The following is a 9,881-nucleotide window of genomic DNA, read 5'->3' on the forward strand; positions in this document are numbered from 1 at the left end:
TGTCTTCTCTTCTTTCTTCTCTTTCTTCTCTTCCATCTCTTTTATCTTCCCTCTGATGAAATTTAGATGGCTTCCTTTCATAGGATGACTGGTACCTTTCCCTCTTGAATTCTTTTCGTTCATAGGGTTTCTTGATGAACTTTTTCTGGAACTGCTTTGTAATCAAGGCTAGAGATTTGGCAAAGGCTTTAATTTTATCATCTGATTCAGAAGTTCCATCTTCAGATTCTGATTCTACCACCAGTGCTTTCTTTCCTTCCTTCTTACGTTCTCTGGTAGGGGTCCTTGATATTTTCTTTTCATCGGCAGCAAGAGCGAGAGGTCCACCGATGGATACCTTCTTCTTCATAATGTCGTTCTCTTGTGCTGCAAGCGTTCCATACAGATCATGAAATGACCAGCCGTCTAGGTCCTGATTTGCTTGAAGGGACATAGAYARYTGAGTCCATTCATCGCCAAGACTTTTTAGGAATAAAACATTGTTTTATTTCTTAGTTCTGGAGATACCATTTCGACGACATTGATTAATCAATGTGTTGAAACGATCGTATGTCTTCTGAATCGGTTCATTAGGAAGGGCCTTGAAGTTTATGTATTCGTTGAGACATTGTGCTCTACAATTTTTCTTTGTTTTAGCCCCTCCTTCTAGTTGGCTTGCCATTTCATCCCATAGTTCCTTGGCTGTGGAACATGCATCAAGGGAGTGGAAGATTTCATTGGGTATGGCCACGATTATCAGTCGTTTGGCCTTCTTGTTAGTCTCTACCCGTTCTATAGCGTCTTCATCCCAATTCTTCTCATCCTTGGGCATGTAGTAGGCAGGAATTTCATCTRTGGTGTTTGTTCCTGGGACTCTTGGGACAAGAGTTTGTGGAACGTAAGGACCCTCCATTACAGATCGCAGGAGGTTCCTGTCTATTCCTTCCAAGAAGTTCACCATTCTTATCTTCCATTGTGGRTATTCTTCTCGTTGAAGAGTTGGAGGCTTGGTGAGGGAGCCAACACTATACGCARAATTCYAGTTGGCCATTGAGAATTTTTAGAAGAGAGATTTTACGTTTTGGAGAGAGAGAAAAAAAAAATTGAGAGATTTTGGATGATCGTTTGATTGGAAAAACAATCAATTGGCTCTGATACCAATTGTTGATCCTAGATCTCTCAATAACACTAATAATAGTGTTAAGAATAACCAAATTATAGTGTTTTAATGAACAAAATGATGAACACTTAAGAATAAATTATGAACATTAAAGAACAATCTTGAGTGTCAAAGGTTTCACTTTATTAATAAGAAAAACATAAAAGTGACATTTTAATACAATAGGCCTAATCACCTATTTATACTAGTAAGCTAATTAGAAGATAACTATCTAATAAGACTATTTACCTAATCTTCTATTAACAGATAATGTTTATCTAAACTATTGATAAGATATAATATTAAGATAAACTTGAAATCCAGCTGTCAACTTGTCATCTCCAGCTGTCTTTCATGGGATGATGAATCAACCTTATCTTCATATCTTCATCGTATGCCTCTGGTTGAATTGCTGAAGAAAACTCTAAGTGTTGTTGACCAGAGGGGTGATGAAGATGCTCTTTTCATTGCATCTCTGGTTGTTCATCGACCCTCTGGTTGTTCTCCAGAATTGGTCAATTCTGCCTTGATGTCTTCATCGGTCTTGTGGTTCTTCATCACTTATTGTTTTTCATTACTTTTACACTTTATGGATTATGGGGTCTAACAGTATATCTTGTAAATTCATCAATAAGCACTAAGATATACTTTTTTCTAGATTGGCTCTATACCGAGATTAGACCATTGAGGTTCACATGAAACATGTTTAGAGGTCTGACGCAGGACACATCTGTCTTTTCCTTATGAGATGCTCTTTTGAGTTTTCCCATTTCACAGACGGGACATAGATGGTGCTTCTCGAACTTTATTTTTGGTAGTCCATCAACCAAATTATTTTTCACAAGCCTCTTTATGTTTGGAAAATTTAGAGGAAAAATCTTGTAATGCCAGAGCCATGCTTGTTCACATTTGAGAGACATGAGACAGAGAATTTAATTTTCCCTTGCATGTTGTTGCCAAAAGTTACCCGTCCTCCAGATTTTTCTTTGAAGGAGAAGAGCAACCTTTTGTCGTCGGTCATGTGTCTTGAGCATTTGGAGTCAAGGTACCAGATGTCCACATGTGGCTTCTGCAAAACAAATTATTGAGATTTAGGTACCCATTTCATAATGGGATTAGGCTTAGGATTCTCGGATTTTGTCTTAATGGAAGGATCTGCCTCAACACCTGATTTATCAGACTTGGGGTCTTGCTTGCCAGATTTGGCCTTAGGAGTTTTTTTTCTCTGGAACCTTTTAGATTTATTCTTGGGTGACTCAGAGAAAATACATTGGGACTAGAAAGGTGATGCTTTAATTGTCGCAACAGAGAAAGACATTTGCAATTATGAACTCGTTGTTTATGACAAAACGATTCATTAGATTCATAAAACTTTCTATTATTATTACAATCATTCCTAGTATTGTTTGTTCGAATGAACTCCCTATCTAGTTCTGATTGTTTATTGAAATTGACTTTTGTCTTCTCTGGCCTTCCTTTCTTCCCTTTAACACCTTTGGCCTTTAGAGCCCTCTCTGAAACAGAGGAATTAAATTTAAAATTAGATGCATGCTTTCCTTTTTGTTCCAAAGTGAACTTAATAGGATTTTGAAATCTAGGCTTTGGAAATTTAGATGTAGAGATGGTAGGTTTAGGTTCCTTAGCCTTGTTTTCCTTCTCGAGCTCAAGAGAAGACTTGGCTTTTAAACACATGTCCATGAAGTCAGGACACATGGGAATCTTTTTCCTCTACTTCATTGTTGGAACATATTTATTAGAGATCCCACTTGGAAGTGTGTGAACTTCTTGTTCTGGCTTCACTATCTCAGTCTCAATCTGCTCCTCACTCGAGTCCACCTCTGATTTAGAGTCAGAGTCAAGAAAATCTCTTTGTCGACTCTGAGTGGTGGAGGTTTCATTGAGATTATGATATCATTATGGACATGTATCAACGCCTTCATTCTTCTTTTGCGTTGATGAGGAACTTACAAAAGTATCTTTGGAAATTCTTTCTGGAATGTTTGACTGAGACACAGAGGGGTGATTCAAGACCTCAAGCAGATTTGGCTCAAACACTTGTCTCACTTTCTCTGTGAACTCATCCATCAATTTTGGATCCAGAGTTTTGAAAATATCATCTTTCAATGCACTCTTGATCTCTTTTGGTTCAGTTTTGATTTCATCACCATTTTGCTTTAAAATCTCATGATTATGCGTGCCAAAGCTAAAAATCTCTTCCTTCTTCTGTATGCTCTTAAGGTCAATTGGTTTGAACTTATGCATACATTTGGAAGAGTAAGAGATATTTTCAAAATTAAGCTTTCTTGTTCTGACCCTATTTTCAAGTTTTACCCTTTTAAATGGTGAAGTTTTGGGCAGAGTAGGGAAATCTGTTTTCTGTTATGCCTCTAAATGAAATACTGACTCAAGAGTAGGTTTCTTCTTCCAGGTGAGGTCTAGGTCAGTATAACCTATTCCTGCTTTATCTGTTGAGAATTTATCTTTTCGTACACTTGTTGAGTATCTTGATATTTCTTAATCAAGAGATCTTTTCTTTGTAAGTTCGGGTGTAAGAATTCTCTTTCCTTTTGAAAGTAGTTTTAAGAGCTAAGGAGTTTAGTCCGGTGCACTCTTTCTCAATTATTTCCTTGTCTTTCTTTTGTATAGCCTTCTTAAGCTCAGAGCACTCTATTTTTAAATTGTTCTCTGCGGAGAGTTTGGTTTTCAAAATTTTATCTTTTTCCACAGAGAGCTCCTCTTTCTACAGTTAGAAGCTCTGTTTCTCTCACAAATAAATTCTTTTCTTTTTCTAAAGATTTTCTTTTTGCCTTTTCATCAGAGCGCTTCTGTTGCATTTTGCAAAATATTGGGTTAAAATAGAGATGCTTTACTCAAGTTCAAAATAGGAATAGCCAGAAGTAGAGCATACCTGAGAGTTGGAGCCAGATCCAGACTCTTCTGCATCATGATCAACAACCATGCCATAGAAGTGGGCTTGCTCCTCTTCATTTGAAGTAGAGTCAGAGACTTAGTTTTCTTGTTCGGCCATAAGACTCCTCTGAGGACGATTGTACTTATATTTATTTTTGTAGTACAACTCGTCTTTGACCAGAGGACCTTTGCACTCTTTAGAGTAGTGGCCCATCCTTCTGCATCTGAAGCATCTTACTCCATGATTCTTCTTTTCAGGCTGTTCTTCCTCCTTTTTGATCAATTGAGAAGGAGAGTTCTTTGGCTCGTATCCTCTGTATTTTCCTCGATCACTTCTGCTTCCTTTCTTGTCAGATACCTTCCTTCCAAACTTCCTCTAAAATTCCTTTGTGATAAGAGCCAAGGTGTGCAAAGGCACTAATGTCGTAGTCTTCAGAGTTTGATGCTCTGTCTTCATCATCACTCTCTATTACTGTTAAACCCCATAACTCATAATGTAAAAAGTAATAAAAAACAATAAGTGATGAAGAACCAGAAGACCGATGAAGACATCAAGGCAGAATCGGCTAAGTCTGGAATACAACTAGAGGACCGATGGACAATCTGGGATGCGATGGAAAGAGCATCCTCATCGATGCTCTGGTCATTAACACTTAGTGAATTCTCCAGCAAATCATCCAGAAGCATACAATGAAGATCTAAAGATAAAGATGATTCGTTACATCATGAATGACAGTTGGAGATGACATGTCAACAGCTAGATTTCTAGTTTATCTTTAATACTAAAGGTTATCCATAGAATAGATAAACATTATCTGTTAATAGAAGATTAGCTAAAGTGTCTCATTAGATAGTTATCTTCTCATTAGCTGATTAGTATAAATAGGTGATCTGACCTATTGTAAAAAGAGTCGCTTTTACGAGTTGCTTGAATAGCTTTACGTTCTTCTTATAATAAAGTGTGAAACCTTTGAAACTCAAGACTGTTCTTAATTGTTATTAATTTCCTCTTGAGTATTCATAACTTTTTTCGTTAAATCACTATAATTTTGTTATTCTTAACTAGATTATTAGTGTTATTGAGAGATATGGAATCAACAATTGGTATCAGAGCCTATTGATTGATTTCCCAATCAAAATGATCATTCAAAAATCTCTCAATTTTTTATCTTCTTTCTCGTCAAAAATTACATCTTCTTCTTCAACATTCTCAATGGCCAACTAGAATTCTGCTTATAATGTTGGCTCCCTCACAAAGCCTTCAACTCTTCAACGAGAGGAATATCCACAATGGAAGATCAGAATGGTGAATTTTCTGGAAGGAATGGACAGGAATCTTCTGCTATCTATACTGGAGGGTCCCTACATTCCACAAACTCTAGTCCCAAGAGTTCCAGGAACGAACACCATAGCTGAAATTCCAACCTACTACATGCCCAAAGATGAAAGAAATTGGGACGAAGATGACAAGGAAATAGTTGAAACTGACAAAAAGGCCAAAAGGTTGATAATCATGGCCCTACCCAACGAAATCTTCCAATCCCTCGATACATGTTCCACAGCCAAGGAACTATGGGATGAACTAGCAAGCCAATTGGAAGGAGGAGCAAAAACAAAGAAAAATCATAGAGCACAATGTCTCAATGAATACACTAATTTCAAGGCCCTCCCAGATGAACCGATTCAAAAGACTTACGATCGCTTCAACACATTGATAAATCAATGTCGCAGAAACGATATTATCAGAACTAAGGAAGAAAACAACGTTTTATTCCTAAAGAGTCTAGGCGATGAATGGACTCAGCTATCTATGTCTCTACAAGCAAACCAGGACCTAGATGGCTGGTCTCTTCATAACCTGTATGGAACACTTGTAGCACAAGAGAGCGACATTATGAAGAAAAAGGTATCCATTGGTGGACCTCTTGCTCTTGATGCCGATGAAAAGGAAAAATCAAGGACTCCTACCACAGAACATAAGAAGAAAGGAAAGAAAGCATTGGTGGTAGAATCAGAATCTGAAGAGGAAACTTCCGAATCAGATGATGAGATTAAAGCATTTGCCAAATTGTTGGCCTTGATTATAAAACAGTTCCAAAAGAAGTTCATCAGAAAACCGTATGAGTGAAAAGAGTTTAAAAGGGAAAGGTACCAGTCATCATATGATAGAAAGCCATCCAAATTTCATCAAAGGGACGAAAGAAGAGATGGAAGAGAAGAACGAGAAGAAAGAAGAGAAGAAAGAAGAGAGGAAAGAAAAGAGGACAAGGATGGAAGGAAAAATGACCTTCGATGCTTTAGGTGTAACACCCCAATCCACATATTGCATGTAATACATATTTCATATCAAAGAAACATATATTCGTTCACCATTCAGGTCTCTTAGTATAAGAATCTATCATGACCAAATACAGGGTCCAAAAATTCAAAATACATCTTGTACTAATTCATCAAAACTATGCATCAAAAGCATCTCCTCATCCAAAARTACATGTAAGAGAAAGCATTACATCTTTTCCTTTCCCTTACCTTYTACACGTCCTGCAATACATATTTAAAATCACAAAAACGAGGGTTAGACTGAAGAGTCTAGTGAGATACCCTATTCATGTCATTGCAGGGTGAAGGATCACCAAAACCTTYATAAAATCAATTATTCATATATATAACAAATATATGAATACATAAGAATAAAATACCAGATCATTTTCCACTTTTCAAGCTACCACTTAGCTATTCAAATGTCATACCTTGAACCAATCAGGTTCCATACAATGCCACTTTTTAAAMCTTTTATTATCAAATAAGGTTTAACAAAGCTTCAGGCCAAACTTGTTCTTTTCTCCTCAATAACATCCAATCTATGATTTCCAATTAAGAACCTTGATCTTAAATCCTTAAATCACAAAGAAATAAAGATTCCAGACCTTGGTAGTCTTAAACGATATAATAGAAAGAGTTATATAAAATCACACACATACAAATGCCACCCTTATATCAAATGGACACCTCTCCTTGATATGCCACCCTTATCCCATGGGATACCTCTCCTTGATATGCCACCCTTATAACAAATAGACACCTCTCCTTGATATGCCACCCTTATAACAAATGGACACCTCTCCTTAATATGCCACCCTTATAACAAATGGACACCTCTCCTTGATATGCCACCCTTATAACAAATGGACACCTCTCCTTGATAGGTCACCCTTATATCAAATGAACACCTCTCCTTGATATGCCACCCTTATATCTTCATCAAAACATTTATGAAAATAATTCCGATTAGACCGCAGCCATTGGAATTGTTATCAGTTCAAAACCATATATGTCAAAACTTCATTTTATGATAAAACAACAATTTCCTTTAAAAATCACAAGACATTATCTCAAATCCGGTCAACAATCCGGTCAACAAATCCGGTCAACAAACGTCTGGTTTAAATACTTGGAATAAAATCCATTTGTCCGGATATCAAGTCCGGTCAACACATCACACACTCTTTGAACGGTTTACACTTGGAACAAATTCATATTGAACGGATATCAAATCCGGACAACAGTCCGTTCAAGACTTGTCCGGTTTAAAAATAAACCGCTCAACACTCAACCAGTTTACCAACTCCGGACAACAAACCGCTCATGGCTTGTCCGGTTTAAAACAATCCGGACAATAAGCCGCTCAAGGCTTATCCGGTTTACAMTAATCCGGACAATAAACCGCTCAAGGCTTGTCCTGTTTAAATACTTATCCGGTCACTCCTTGTCCGGATAAACACTTAAACAATTTAAACAAGGTTTCTTTCCAAAGGATATCAATACGAAACATTCAAATAAAACCAGTAGAATCTTTATACAAAAAGTTTTAGAAACCACTCACCTCAAAAAGCTTTTGAAACCAAAATGCTTGTAATCAATCCTTTGAAACTTGACACTTGCAAATCAGCTTGAAATCACCTCTTTTTAACAAATCCGAACAACACTCTTTAAATTTCTCTCAACTTCTCAAAATAGCAGGAAAAAGGAATGAAGAGGTCAAGCCCCTTTTATACCTTCCAAATATGGAAGGTCGGCTTAAACCGCCTTCCTTTCCCCCCCCCCATGCATGAACATGCATACATATACATACATCCATGCATATATAATAATCATATATATATATATATATACACTCACACAAAATATATATATATATATAATTAAATTCATAAATTCTCATAACGGCATGTATCAATTATCATGCTATCACGTAATTATTAAATCAGATAATCACGTATTAAATACCTTGGGTAATAACCAGGATCTGGTTATCACATTATCCACCCCTCAAAAGAATTCCGTCCTGGAATTCCTTTAATCAAAAAGCCATGGGTATTCTGATCTCATCTTTGACTCTAATTCCCATGTCGCTTCCGGTCCTTTGTGAAACTTCTACTGTACTTTAACCAGACTTATCTCTTTATTTCTCAACACCCTTATCTTTCTGTCAATTACGGCTTCTGGTGTTTCCACAAAATTCAATTAACTGTCTAATTGAATTTCTGGCAAAGGTACAGCTAGATTCGGATCAGCCAAACATTTCTGCAGGTTCGACACATGAAAAGTGTTGTGAATCAGACTCAACTCTTCTGGTAGCTCTAGTTGATATGTTACTGGCCCAATTCGTTTACATACTCTGAACGGCCCTACATACCTCGGACTAAGCTTTCCTTTCTTCCCGAATCTGATAACACCCTTCCATGGCGAAACTTTTAGCATTACAAAATCGCCTACATCAAATTCAATGGATTTTCGACGATTATCTGCATAACTTTTCTGGCGATCCTGTGTTGTTTTGATTCTTTTGCAGATTTGTTCAATCTTTTCAGAAGTTTCTTGAACAATTTCAGGACCCGTTAGCTGTTTTTCACCCACTTCATTCCAGCACAATGGCGTTCGACACTTACGTCCGTACAATACTTCATATGGTGCCGCTTGTATACTGGAATGATAACTATTGTCATATGCAAATTCTATCAATGGTAGGTGATCTTCCCATGATCCTCCGAAATCGATAATACAACTTCTCAACATATCTTCAAGAGTTTGAATAGTCCTTTCACTCTGTCCATTAGTCTGCGGATGATAAGCTGTACTTAGTCGAATTTCAGACCCTAGAGCTTTCTGCAATCCTTCCCAGAACTTTGAAGTAAACCGACTGTCTCTATCAGAGATAATAGACAAGGGAACATCGTGTCTGGTAACAATTTCTTTAATGTAAATCTGCGCTAGCTTTTCTAAAGAGTATTTCTCTCTTATCGGTAGAAAATGTGCAGATTTAGATAAACGATCCACAATTACCCAAATTGCTTCATATCCTTTTGGAGTTCGTGGTAATTTCATAACGAAATCCATGGTAATGTGATCTCATTTCCATACAGGTATTTCCAAAGATTGGAGACTTTCATAAGGTCTCTGGTGTTCAATCTTGACCTGTAAACATGTTAGACACTGTTCCACATACTGTGCTATATCTCTTTTCAATCCTGGCCACAAATAAAAAGGTTTTAAGTCACGATACATCTTATTAGTACCTGGATGGATAGAGTATCGGGATTTATGACTTTCGTTCAATATCCTACTTCGGATATCTCCAAAATGTGGTACCCAAATTCGTCCTTGAAAGCACATCAGTCCTTCATCATTCTGTTCCAAGATTGAGATCATCTTACCCAACTTTTCTGTCTTTACAAATTCTTCTTTCATAGCTTCTTGTTGGCACTTCTGAATTTCTTTACGAATATCCGGAATCAAATTCATTCTCATTGCCACAATCTTGATGGTTCCACTT

This window comes from Cynara cardunculus, assembly GCF_001531365.2.
Source record: "Cynara cardunculus var. scolymus isolate 2C chromosome LG 1, CcrdV1, whole genome shotgun sequence".
In the NCBI taxonomy this organism is placed as follows: Eukaryota; Viridiplantae; Streptophyta; class Magnoliopsida; order Asterales; family Asteraceae; genus Cynara; species Cynara cardunculus.